Source organism: Peromyscus maniculatus, chromosome 1, assembly GCF_049852395.1.
Source record: "Peromyscus maniculatus bairdii isolate BWxNUB_F1_BW_parent chromosome 1, HU_Pman_BW_mat_3.1, whole genome shotgun sequence".
NCBI lineage: Eukaryota > Metazoa > Chordata > Mammalia > Rodentia > Cricetidae > Peromyscus > Peromyscus maniculatus.
Window position 1 is genome coordinate 143,520,842 of NC_134852.1, and position 13,995 is coordinate 143,534,836.

Consider the following 13,995-nt stretch of genomic DNA (forward strand, 5'->3'; position numbering starts at 1 on the left):
GAATGGTAACTCACGTTTTTAATCCCAGGAAGTGAGCCTTTAATCCCAGGAAGTGATGGCAGAAAGCAGAAAGGTATATAAGACATGAAGACCAGGAACTAGAGCTGGTTAAGCTTTTAGGCTTTTGAGCAGCACAGTTCAGCTGAGAGCCATCCAGTCTGAGGAAACAGGATCAGCTGAGGAATTGGCAAGGTGAGGTAGCTGTGACTTGTTCCGCTTCTCTGATCTTCCAGCATTGACCCCAATACCTAGCCCTGGGTTTGTTTTTATTAATAAGATTCTTTAAGATTCGTGCTACATAAGACTGTCTGGGTCATCACTTTGCTAGCTGAGACCCCCAAATCTGAAGTGCTTGCAAAGCCCAGGCACCCCAACCCCACCCCAGAAGTCCTAAGAGTAGGCTACTGACTTTAAGTAAGTTGGAGAGACCACCGCACGGTTCATTTTACAGAAAGGCTGAGGACCAACCAACTCTGTCTTCTAGAGTTCTGACACAATGAGAGGTACTAGCCAAACTAACTCCTGTGGACTCAGGACCTCTAGGCTGGTCATTCTCAGATCCTGTAGGAACCACATGATACAGCCACAAGGGGCCCCCCCCCGGATCCCAGGCCACACCGCCCCCCACGTTGAGTTTGGGGAGGTTTCCTCCTGGCCCTTATTATACAGTTTGCCGCTCTGCAGTCTATGCTGCGGTGGAAAACACCGGTGTCCCTCTATCCCGCCTGGGGAACGGAACGCTATGGGACATGGGACAGAAGCATCGCTGCTAATTCACAAGGCAAGGGCACTCGGGAAGGGTTAAATGGGCTGTAGGAACAGAATGGATGGAAATGGCCTCAGTACAATTTGATGAGGTCAGCGAGTATGGAGCCCTAATGACAGCTGTAAGGAAAACCATCTGGCGGTGTCAAAAGGTCGGCAGGAAGTGAGTGGGGTTTACACGGCTCCGATTGGCTGGACCGATACTCCTGGAAAGAGACACACATGGCTTAACTTAGCCCTAGAGGGCCAACAAAACCCCTTTCAATTGTCCTCTGACCAGCTCCGCCTCTGGGGTCCCCTGTCTGGGACCCTGAGAGGCAAACAGTCTTTGTTTGCCCACAGAGAACCCCTGTGGTCTTTGAGGTGTGGCGACTGGAAGGTGCGCCCTCCCTTTGAGGCCCCAGAATCTTCAGCTTCATTCTGCCCTAGAACGTGGGTGGGTCACTCCACTAGCACATGTTTCAATAAATCCATCCCCATGAAAAGCAAAACAAGAGGTTCCTTTGGAATAACAGGAAGTGCTGGTACACAGCATGCCTTAAAATAGGGCTCATTTCATCTGCTGACAAAGCTGTGGCCTCGGAGCCCGCTTACCTCCCAGTGCTCTTTCTTGTAGGAACCCAGGCTAGCCCCCCAGGGCTCAGGGGGGCTGGTCTTTGTTATAATCAACCCTGGCCGTTCTTGTTTCCTGTCCACAAGCCCCAAAAAAGCCTCATGGAAGTCAGGCCAGCCCCACAGCAGGGATCAGGTCTGGTGCTTTCCATAAACTGTGAGGCTTGCTTGCCTCCTTCCCATCACATCTGGTAAGGCCCACAGGCCTTTTGTTATCACTGACTGACTGTTCTCTCTGGATTCTTACGGTTTTTTCATAAGCCCCAGCTGAGAAAAACACAGATCTCAACTGGGCAGTGGTGGCATACACCTTTAATCCCAGCACTCGGGAGGCAGAAGCTGGAGGATCTCTGTGAGTTAGAGGCCAGCCTGGCCTACAGAATGAGTTCCAGGACAGTCAAGGCTACACAACTCTGGGGGGGGGGGGGGATGCAGTGGGGCAAAGCTGAGTACATCTGAAAGGCTGTGCAGGAAGACAAGAATGGTGGTTATTTTCCCCAAGGGTACTCGCTTTAAGGGATGCAGGCACTAAGGAACCCCCAATGAAAGAGATTCTTCCACTGACGGCCTGAACACCCCCCATACAAAGACGGGTCCTGTGCAGCACTTTGCATGCAGTCCCGCCTGCGGCCCGACTGCCTGATCCTCTCAAGCAGGCATGCACTCCATTTATGCAGTTCTGGGATCAAACCCAGGGTTCAGTGCATGCAAGGCAAGCACACTGCCATCTGAGCTATGATGCCAGGCCTGTTGTCTTCTTAAAGGGACAGTGCATACTTTCAGCATGTAAAAATCCGAGACACGCATATACAGAGTATCAACTGGACCAAACTAGACTCCGGTATGTTTCTTTACCATCAAGAAAGGAACGAGGTCTCCTACACAGAGGTCACAGTGTGACCTATCTGGGGATAAGACACTTTGTTCTTGAATCAAAGGCATAGAATCAAAAAGGACTGAGGTAGGTGGGCGGGTGGGTGGATGGACAGACAGAGCACTCACAACACCAGATTTTGCCAGACAGTGCCAAACAGTGGTGGGTTCTTCTGCTGGCTTACAAAGGAGGACAGCTACAGAAATCTTCACCAAGGGTAACGTAATTTCACATCAGGCACATGGAAAATTGTTTCTAGGAATGTAGAGGGGGTGAGAACAGGCCGTAGGATGTAAGTCACAGCACTGGGAGGCATTTATTCTGATTCACACCTATCTCCCTGGACCCACAGGAAGAAGCAGCTAGGCCAGACGCCATCACACCCTTCCCTACTGGAAGGTCCACAATCTTGGCTTTACATTCGACCATGACCTTGGGAGCAAATGTCTATGGGAGCTGAAGCACTGGGGTGGGTAGTGGCTCACAGGTGCCTTGTCAGCTTTTTGTTTTGTTTTTTTTGTCTGAGCTCACAAGCAGACAGGAAAGAGTGTGTATTGGGGAGCTTGTGTAGGGTTTGGCTTTGCTGACCTTTTGGGCTCACCTTGGGGACTTCACAGTTCCGTGATGAATTCAGTACACCTCTTAAGCAAGACCCACTGCCCTGTCCTGGGATCACCTCACCCAGGGGAGTCAAGGCCTACTCTCTGGAACTTGCAGGGTGGGTGGATGGGAACCTAAGTCATTCTGAGTGAACAATAGAGACTGTGAACCTATGTGGCCATGCAGCAGATCCATACAAGCATTCCCCACAGCACTTATTTTAAGGCAAAAGGTGCTATTTTTACCCTCCACAGAAAGACTGCCAAGGAAATCCACACAGAAAAACAAAGGCTGCAGCCTCTCCTGCTACTCCACTTCACACTTCCACTGAACAACTCACCACGCCACACTACCCGCTCCTTTGTCTCGGGACAAGGACGTTCACAAACAAGTTGCGGGGCATTGAAATCTAAGAAAAGACCAAGTCAATTGGTGTTTTAAATGAAAACACCAATTCTCGCCTTGTCCACCGTGAAACGTGAAACGCCTGCAACGTTTGATGCTGAGTATGGGACAAACGAGTTACTCCATCAAGTGCCTGTGCTTACTGAGGCTTTGGCAGGGGACGGTCTAGAGCCTCCACCTCACCTCTGCCTACAGGATAGATACGATACTTCCATGGGAGAGATGCTCGAGTACCATGTGGGCAGACCATGATCAGGAAGGGACAGGAAGCTGCAAGGAGGGGATCTTAAGAGTGCTGTAAGTTCTACAGAGTCACACAAACCCCCACCTTCCCACAGGAGACAGAAAGCTCGGTCCAGGACTCATCTACCCAAGGAAAACGAAGGGAAGAAGGGCACCAAGTGTGACATCTGTGCATGATTTATGCTGTTCTGGAGTCTTCTAGCTGGCCCAGGAGGTATGCCTGAGGGCACCTCACAGCCAGCCCCTGTTAGACCCCGGCCTTGCCATGCTGGCCGCTGACTGGATTCCTGCAGAGGCAAACAGCCCTGGTATGTACTATTTTATTTGCACTCAAAACAATCCTTCCTGGAGCCAACCCAACCAACCAAGCACACTGTTCTCAGCTAAGGCCTTGGCGGTATCTGGGAATGTTTTGGGGAAATCTTAACAGTTCGCTAGAGCAAACCTCTCCTTCTCTGCTGTTAAAAAAAGGCTTCCCGGTGGCTCAGGAGCGGGAACGCGCCCCCTGGTGGAGCAGCTGGCGACAAGCACGGGCTCAGGGGCACTCACTCCCTGGGGGCAGAGTGGTTGATTTCTCACCCCTGGCTCATTCAACTGCCAAGCTGCTCCTCAAGCCTAACAGCCCGAGGACAACAGGTGTGGCCATAAGAACATTCCAGAGCCCAGAGAGTCCTGGGCCCCTCAAATGTGCTCATTCAGTCTCCCTAGAAACTTAAGATGGGGTGTTGTTATCCTTTTCACAATGGCGGAACTTGCTCGGATATACGGCCTAGGGGTGGAAGTTGGGGGGAGGGGCCTTGAACCTAGGAGATCTGGCTGTGTCTATGCTCCCGGCTTAACAGGACCCAGACTCCCATACATTTCACTCCGTTTATTTTAACTGCCAGGACGAAGGGCCTTACACCACTAGGGAGGTGAGTGGGCCTGCCTGCAACCGATCTCAGAGGGAAGCCCGTACACAGGGCCAGCTGAGGCTTGGCTTCTGTACCCCGAGTTCTAGAGAACTAGAAAGAGGGGTTCTCTGAACTGAGGGGTGAGGAGGTACGCAGGTGCTCACAAGACTCATACTGTGTTATTTATTTAACCAAACGAGGCCGTCCTTGTCTTTTAATAATTCACAATGCCAAACAGCGGCTGTCGTGAGTCGATGTAAAAGATTTGCTTCCAAACAATCTGGCAGGGCAGGAGGAGTTGTTACGTGGAGTAGGCCCGTGGTATGTTTGAATGCTTCCAGAAACAAGCAAAACTGCCCATCTATGGGCTGGGGAGACGGATCTGTTGGTGAAATACCTGCCTTGTAAGGACGACCAATACTTGGATTCCCAGAAGAGCCAGGTGTGGTGGCATGCCCTGGCAATCCCAGGACAACCTGTGGATTCCCGGGTCAGCCAGCCGACCAGCCTAGCCTGCTTGGTAAGTTTCAGGCCAATGAGAAACCTTATCTCAAGGGTGGGGGTGGGAGGTGGGGTGCCTAAGGGCGGTGCCTGAGGGACAGAACCTGAAAGGGTAAGTGTCCTCTTTGCTCAACAGCTATTCATGAACCAACACACACACACACACACACACACACACACACTAAATCACCCATCTGTGAAATGGGGAGTGTCATTACTTTGGGCAACTGCTAGGAAGACCCTGGGAGCAGGCACAACTCTCTTCATACAGTGGAGCTTCTAATGGAGTGAGCGAAGTGCCCTCCCTGGTGGGCTATGTGCATGCCCAGGTTCAGGAAAAGGCTCACTGAGCACCCATGTTCCTGCTGGGCCTCTGGAAAGCTGGCTGAGCGCAGATCACCTTTCTGGACCTGCCCCCTCTCTGCGGCGCACACTCAGCCCCCTCCAGCAATGCCCTGGGGAGCAGTGCTCAGTGTCAAACAGCTGTCCAGACAGACCTTGGCTGCACAATAACCAGCAAGAAAGCCTCACCAGCTAACAGCCACCCCGTCCTCTACATAAAGCTTGATGCAAAGGTAAAACCAGTTATCCTGGGCACATCTTACTGAAGAAATCTGGACAATGTTTATCTGCAGGCCACAGGGGTACACATGTGCCATAAGGTCTATGATGTCCCAAAGAGGGGTGAACATACATTCATTCACTGCCTCTGCTCTTACCATGGAACATACCACCTAGGGGGCCAGGCCACCACAATGCAGCAATCCATAGGACATCCCTTACACAGAAGAACTTCTCAGTTCTCAAATTTCACACCTTTTGGCTTTTGTCCAGTAGGAAAAAATTGCCTCATACAATCGCCGATTCTCACCAGATGAAGCTACACACTGTATCAACTCATGGAAATCACAACTTATTAGTAGTGCTTTAACGATATCACCGGAAATACTACGCTGTTTTCTGTGGTGACAGCTTTATGAGGAAGGTCAAGTTTTGTGAATTCACTCATGTAGGTAGGACAAACGTCCAAAGTAAACAAAGAGCCAATGGCGAGGGCTTGTTTGTGGGTCTGTCACAGGATTCTCAAAGCTAGATTCCTCTCGGAGCCTTCTCTGGCAAAACCCCAAAGGTGGGGGACCCAGGGGGACCATTTGCAAGAGCCACTGGTCACTTCCCAGATGGCTGCACCACCCCGCTGCACAGGGACGCTGCCCTCGGGTGACTCGATTCCTCGGCCCCGAACTGAAACCCAGTTCCCTTCACTGCCATAGCTTGTTTTATTTCCTGCGAGGGCAATGAATTTATAAACACCTCACACAGTTGCACAGATGTTTAAGCAGAGAGTAACTCAGAGGGCCGCATGACAAGGACAGAAGAGAGAGAAGGGGCAGAGGCCATCTTTATTTTACTGGGTGTACCTGTTGGAGAGTAGTAAGGGCATCACTGTCATTTCCGGGGCCATTTCCGTCTACGCAGCCCCCTGCCCCGTGCCTGTGAATGGGTGAGAGGGCCATCTTTTTCTAATGTGAACAAGGCCAAGTTTGAGTGCCTCGTCCCATTCCCCTCCCCAATTCCCAGTTATTGTGGAGGACTAGGAGGGGTAAGACTCCCTGGTAGGTGGACAGATAAGGAGAGGGGGCCTGAGAATCGCCAAGATAGCCAGCCTCTCCGGGCTCAAGACGTCCAAGGCCGCAGCAGTCCATGTCCCACACAGGTGCAGACCAATCAATCAAACACCCTTTGTGTCTTCTTCCTGGCCAACCCTAAATTAGGGGAGGAAGTCTCTTCGGAGTCTTTAAAACCCCTAGTTTCCTATACACACACACACAAACACACACACACACACACACACACACACACACACACACACACACACACACACACACACTTTGCGGAGGGTCTTTCTCTGTGTGTCCGCTGCGTGCTTGTCTCCTCACCCCAATAAACACCCTTCTTCAGCTGCTGATTCTGTCTGTGCAGTGTTTGAGATTTCTCCACTACCTGCTGCATTTCAGACTTTCCCTGCCTTTAACTGGCAGAGAACAGGAACCTGATCCAGACCCCTCCGCTGTATCACTTGGATACAATGCAAGCTTTGAGAGAGAAATGATTTCGCAATTGCAAGAACCTCGCAGAACACAGACCTCAGTAAGGACGGCACAAAGGGTTTGTCCTCAAGAAGAAATAAAATAGTTCTGGTGCCAGGGGAGACCCACGAGAGAATGGCATCGTGAACGTCATGATTGCTTTAGATTCTGTCCATGGAGCTCATCAGACCTGTGCCATAATTATGTTCTTTACAAAAAAAAAAAAAAGTATTAATTTAAAAACTGTATTTGTGTAGAGGAAGTAGGCACCCATGCATGCTAGTCAACATGGAGAGGTCAGAGAAGGAAACCCATGGGGAGTCGGTTCTCTCTGCCCTTCATGTGGGTTCCGGGAGATTACACTCAAGACTTTCAGACTTGATGGCAAGCGCCTTTTCCCACCGAACCATCTAGTCACCCTCTTTATAATTAAAGTTTTTATTACATTTATTTACTGTGTGGGGAGGATGTGTATGCACCCACGTGGAGGTCACAGGATAACTAGCCCGAGTCAGCCTTCCACTTCTACCACATGGGTCCTAGGAATCGAACCCCCATCACCAGTCTCAGCAGTGGGTCCCCTTTACTTCCAGGGCCGTCCTGCTGGCCCCAGGATCCTGTGATCCTCTTCTGAAGTAGAGCTGGGAAAATTAAACTTAGGCTTCCCCATGGTCACAGGTTACTAACCACATGTTGATTTTTCCCATCTCTGGCCACTCTGATTTGTCCCTTTGTCAACCTCGGCTCCCTTGCCCATAGAATGGGGAGGGAGGGATTCCGCCTAGGGCCACAGGAAGCATGACTAAGAACCTTTCTGGTTTGGTTGCTTACCTCAAAGGTGGTTTTGTTCTTTTTTTCTTGGTGAAGTTTTACATTTTAACAGTTCAGTTTTCCAAGGCTCTCCATCCCACTGGTTTTACTACTTAATGAGCAGAGCCTATTCTGAAGTGATTATCTTCAGTGCACCTGCAGCTAACCAACCTCGCTTTGCATAGAACAAGAAATGCCCAAGAGAATTGCTGTTGGGTGAACGAAAGCTTGCTTCTAGGAAATCCACTGCTCTCCCCGCTGCCCCCATGGGCTCCTGTGTACACAACCTAGGGTCAGGAGGCTGCTTCAGAAGGACAGAATCCCTGGGGAGGTCTTGGCAGGGGAGCTGAAGCCCTCACTCGGAAGCGGGGAGGCCCACCCAATAAGGGCCTGTTTACCCTGTGATCATTCAGTGTGCTGAACTCCCTTGTGATTGGTGTTTCTGGATACGTGACAGCGTTTTAAATACTGCAAAGAATCCAAGGAAAAGTCCACATTGTAATGTCCTCACCTGGCTGCTTAGTCCCTTCCTCTCAAAGCAGGAGTACTTCCGGCTAATACAGCAGACTCCCGGGAGGGTTGTTCCTGTAGAGGGGGGTCTTGGAGAAGGGAGGGCTCCAGATAAAAGGAGAGTAGAAGCCTAGCCATCAGTCTTTCATGCCACCGGAAGGGCCAGACTAACAGAAGAAAGGCATCCCCCAAGGCTCTGAGGGGAGGATGTCTGAACTTGCCCCAACCCCACACTTCAGCTTCCATTAGCATGGTGGAGGCAAGGCACAGTGGCCACTCCTCTACTGAGTCACACCTGCACACGCACCCCCAATGTCAACTCCACAGAGTAAGACTCTGTAGAAAGTAGAGCTGTATACATCGGGACCAGCAGAAGGTCAGTGTTTTAAAGATATATATATATATATATATATATATATGGTACACAAGGGATGTCAGGCAGGCGATACAAGGTGTACACACTTTAACAGGAGAGAAAAATGTGTGGCATCACACATGAAGTGATACCATCATGCATATGAAGCCAGGAGGGGTGGGCTGCAGAGAGAGACTGGCAAGACAGACAGACAGGCAGTGTTGATGGCCTCTAGGCACATCTTTGCAGTGAAAAGATTGAGTTCAACAGTTGCACATTAGACACGACACTGTGCTCTGACCACAAGATGCTTGGGCATCATCTGAACCATCACACTTGGGAATCCTGAGCGGCAGTAAGAACTACTTCACCATGATTTCAAAATGTAGGCTAACGAAAGAGACTAGAGTAGCCCTTGGCGTCCCTTGGTTAATGCCTTGAGGTGAACAGGACCCAGGACAGCTTGACTTACCTCTCCCTATCTGCTCCCACAGACCTCCTTGCTGTCTGCAGGAAGAACCCATCAATGGCAAGGCCACCAAGTTCCCTTCAATTCAGGGGCAGCCCCTCTCGAAGGCACCCACACCTCCCTGAGAATACCTGCTCTGGGAGCAACTTGACACCAGCTAAGAATTGTTCCTCATAGGAAAACTGTCTCCTATAAAACCCACAGCATTGCCCAGGCTAATCATGAGCCCTCAGACAAACTCCAGGGCAACCCAGAGACCAAGTGACTATACTTAAAACCCAGATCGCCCAAACTCCAGAATTCAGTGAATAAACTGAATTTAGCACACCACTGGGAAATGCTACCTGTAGGGAAACTGGGTGAGGAGAAAAGAAATTACTCACTGTGCCATCTTCAGCTCCTTTATAATTTTCAAACCATTCAAATCTTGCCATCTAATCTAGCTTGTGACAGCGGTCAAGGTCTCATTAGCAAGTTAGTTGAAAGAAGGCGGCCCTGACTTGTCCCTATGATGGATCCAACATGAAGCGCCAAGATGAGGGCGACCGTTTTGCCCTCCCTGATTCTAGACACCTGTGGCTGCCCTCACGGGTCAGCCCCTAAGGACTAGCTAGCTACCTGTCAGATCCAAGTCCAGTGTGTATCCTATGAAATCATCTCCCAAGCAGGGTCTTTACCTGCCCATTTTACAGAGGGCCCGTTACTTCAGAAGCCCATCCTGTGGTGGCAAGCAGCGTTAGATAGGCACCCAGCACCCCATACAACTGGAAGGTCCTCACCTCAGCTGCCATGTACAAGAAGACGAAGCTACAGGGGGAGGAAGATGCAAAACTGCAGGTGAATTTTGTTGCCAGGCAATAAGCCCTGCTGACCCCAACTCCAGAGGATTCTGGGAAGGGTTATGGTAGATCCAGAGTTCTGCTCCAGTGACCTTCCTCAACTGTGAAAGGCCACGACTCCCATGACCAGATGGACTGTTTCTAGTTAGCACTCTAAAAGTCTTACATCAAGGAATGTACAAAGTTACTAACTTAAACCTAAGGAAAACATCAATTTACACATATAGGCCCATCCCTTCTCACAAAATAGCAACCTGCCGAGGCCTAGAAAGCATGTGGGCAGCGTGGTGGAAGCCTGTAATCCCAGCTACTTGGGAGGCTGTAGCAGGAGAACAGCAAGTTCAAGTCCTGCTCAAATATAAGGATGGGTCAAATATGAGGCAACTCAGTGGTAGTGTTTGCTAGCATGTACGTGAGGGAGGGGCCTTGGGGTCGACTGCCAGTATTAGATCAGTAGACAACGAAAATGAGAATGTTCTTCCTCCCCAAGAGACAGGCTGCAGGCTGCAATGGAATAAAAAACACAGCAATCAGCATGTACCTGAGAGAGCTTTACCTGGGACTGACTGTGTGAGCTCTCGAATCCTGCTCAACACATTACCCGGCCCACCTCCTCGGCATTTAAGCCTCAGGTTTTGTGGATTCCTGCACGTGACCTTGTGCAACTAACTCAGTTACACCTATAATCCTTTTTGTCTCTTGGGTCGGCAGCTGGGAGATAAACTTGAGGAATGTACCAATATGCAGGAAGGGCCTGAGGCAGAGCAGGTGCCCTCCCTGAACACCATCATCCCTGGACAGCCTGAAGGCTGGTCACCCCTACCCGGCCTCCCCCTTATGAAGCCTTTCCAAGGCAACACCCACCCCTCCTCAGGGCAGTCCTCAGTGGCACCAGCCCCTTCTGCTGATTGCATCATCACTGCAAACCAACTCTGGCAGCAACTCTCAGGTCTGAAATTCTAAAATCAGAGTCAGCGAAGGTCTAGCCCACAAAGCATCTAGGTCAACCAAGACACATGTTCAAAGTTCCCACTCACTTCCAATGTGAGATTCCTAAGGAGGGCACTGGCCACTGCCCAGTTCATGGAGGACCACCCTGTATGGTCTACCAACTCACTTCCCTTCCTCCCCCCGAAAGAGGAAGCCAAACAGAATTCTACCAAAGATGTGAAATGACTTCCTTTTCCTCATAGCGCCCCCCAGAGGAATTGAACCATGCTGACGTAAAATGTCACCCTCTCCAAATAGACTATAGCCTTAGTTATTAACAATGTGTGGACATTGTTTCATTAATTAACTTAGGCTAACAATGAGAAAATTTGGTAGGAGACATACACATACCATTTTCTCATTTTTTTTTCTGTCAAGTCTCACACTGCTCTAAAAAAAGTATTTAAAAATAATTTTTAGATTCAATTTTTAAATTGAGTTTCCTCCCACTGTCTCCCTGTGGTGATCTCTCCCCTCAGCTCACTTTGTGCAGAGGTTATTCCCTCCACACTCAACCGCTCAGTGTCCCAGGAGGGGTCTGCAAGTCCTCTAAATAGTTTGTAGACACACGGGAGGCCATGGTGTTGGGAATAGCTGGGCTGGCAGTTCATGCATGGCACTAGAGGTCCACGGTTTGGAACACCCTGGAGAAACCAGGAGACACACCACACACTCGGTGTGAACGGCTGTCCGAGGAAGGGGCGGTCAGCAAGCAAAAGTCAGCCACTTGTGTGGTTGGCTCCAGCCCAAGCGAACAGGAAATCAATCCAGCATGCCAAGACTCCAACTGTTGGAACAAGGTGCCGGGATGGAAGCAAGCAGAAAGCCAGGGGTAAAAATCCCAAGCCTCAAAGGGAAATGGAGCAAAGGCCACAACAGCCAGCCAGAGAGCCCAAGAATGGACAAGTAGGCCAGGTTTCGAGAGGATATGGCAGAGAGGGAGGCTCACTAGGGTGGCTGAGGAAAATAATGGCAAATAAAACCTCGAGCCAACAGACAAATCTTTAGAACCAGAGTCCAATAATCCTCCTTCCAAGAAAGAAAAGATGGGCAGACTAACTCTCCTTTGCAAATTATACAGGCCACCATATGAAACATGTCTCCCAACTCCTCTACAAGCTACCAGGCCCCACACAGAACCAAGGCAGTAAAGGGAATCTGGTGACTTTCCTATGCAGGAGGGTGGGTCAGTGCAGTCAGCAGCTCCCGGATGTGACAGACACAGCAGAGCCTGGGTAACTAGACCAGGTCAGGACGTGTTCCTTCCAAGTCATAATCCAAGTCATGAGGATACAATCCTATACGCCACAACCAGCCCCAATCCAGCCCACGCAAAAAGGCAGCATCCAGCCCACGCAAAAAGGCAGCAAAAGAAGGATGAGAAAGTGCCAGATACCAATTTCTGATTGTTCCCAGCGAGTGGGGGAGAGTCCAAAGCTATGGACCACTGACTACCAGTGGAGGTGTGCCCTACCCCCAACCACCTGCCGGTTTCTTGAGAAGAACAGGAACAAGCCTGAGGCAACAGGGAACAGGCTGCAAACTCTGCTGCAAAAGCTAAACCAGAGAAAAGGTTGCTCTCTGAGACTCTGTATGCACCTGCCCCATGCAGCATATCGCGCTTCAGGACCAATTACCTTGCAAGGCCCCAAATCATTAACAAAAACACTGATGACTGCTCTGGCAGTCATTATTTAAGTCATTACTTAAACTGATGGATACAACAGGTAGGTAGACAGAGCAGAAGGGCAAACAGCTGAGAGTCTACCTTCAGAGAACACACCGTCAGGGAAGGACCACGGCCATAGTAGACCCAAAACGGGCTCCCCGCAGCTTTCTTAAGTGAACCCTGATTGATGAATCAGTCTCAAGATATTTTTTTCCTCACTGCAAAACTGTAGAGGCCACTGCTGTTTGTACAGATTTGCAAATTCATCTTACTACTCGATGCTCACTTAAGAAAGTCTCAAACGTACCCGATTTCTTCTATGGGATCTACGCTGCGTACCAATGAGCATTTCACACAAAATGGACAACAGAAAAGACTCAGAGACCAACTGGCATGCGAAACTTTTTTACAATTCTATTTGTATGTGTTTATGCGTGTGCACCCGTGTTGAGTACAAGCTGGCATGAGGATAAGCCAGGGTGTTGATCCTTGCTCTCCCCCTTGTTTGAGATGGTCGTTAGCTGCTACACACACCACCGTAGCCAGGTGGACTGTGATTTTCCTGGGGTTCTCTCATCTCCACCTCTCATCCCACGGGAGGATCAGAGATTAGAGACACGGTATTTCTTATGGGCTTCGGGGATCCAAACTCAGGTCCTCACACTTGTGAGGCTTATCTGCTAAGCCATTTCTCCAGCCTAGCAAACACTTTGGATGAAGCAAAGCAAACAACCTGGACTCGTATAGGGGGTTTAGACACAAAATGAAGAAGGCTCGATAGATTTCATCAAAAACGTTCTTAGATAATAGAGGTTTGCTGGGACCAGACATGTAAAACGGCCTGCGTTCAGACTTGCCGCTGGGTGCAAGGGTCCACACGTGGTGATGTGTGAGTGGTCCAGGACAAAAGACTCATTCACTATGGCCAGGGCTGAGCTGGATGCTGTGTGATACCATCTCATTGGGCCTCAATGACAGGAGGTTCTGCTCTTAACTCTACAGTCCAGATGTGGACAGACCCCTGGCCCCATCACCATACTAGTCAGGGGCTGAGACAGCGACGAACTTTCTAAGCACCGCGAGTACCAAAGGCTCTCCCAGCTTGAGCACTGCTGATGTGCTGGGTTGGACAATTAATTCCTTGAGGGAGAGGCTGTTCTATGCATTGTGCTGTGTTTGTTAGCATTCCTGACCTACACACCCTAGACGCCAGTAGATGCCCCAACTCTGGAAATGCTGATACCATAAACCAGGTGTGGTGGTGTGCACCGGTAACTCCTAAAAAACAGGTGGATCAGGAGTTCAAGGCTATCCTAGTTCAAAGTGTGCACATATGTGTGAGAGAGACTTGGGGTGACAAAGGATCCCCCGCA

General features: G+C 50.0%; 1 protein-coding gene across 10 annotated transcripts in view; it reads right to left on the reverse strand.

The window, feature by feature from the left end:
• The window catches only part of Ctbp2 (C-terminal binding protein 2), a 137,877-nt gene that overhangs the window by 52,743 nt on the left and 71,139 nt on the right, over window positions 1-13,995 (reverse strand). Inside the window, exon 1 of one of the 10 annotated variants that reach the window (XM_042285016.2) lies at window positions 9,904-10,000. The exons of the other annotated variants lie outside the window; for them this stretch is intronic. The gene's annotated coding sequence lies outside the window, so the exon portion shown is untranslated. Of the gene's footprint in view, window positions 1-9,903; window positions 10,001-13,995 lie in introns of those variants that run through there. 10 annotated transcript variants of the gene reach the window in all.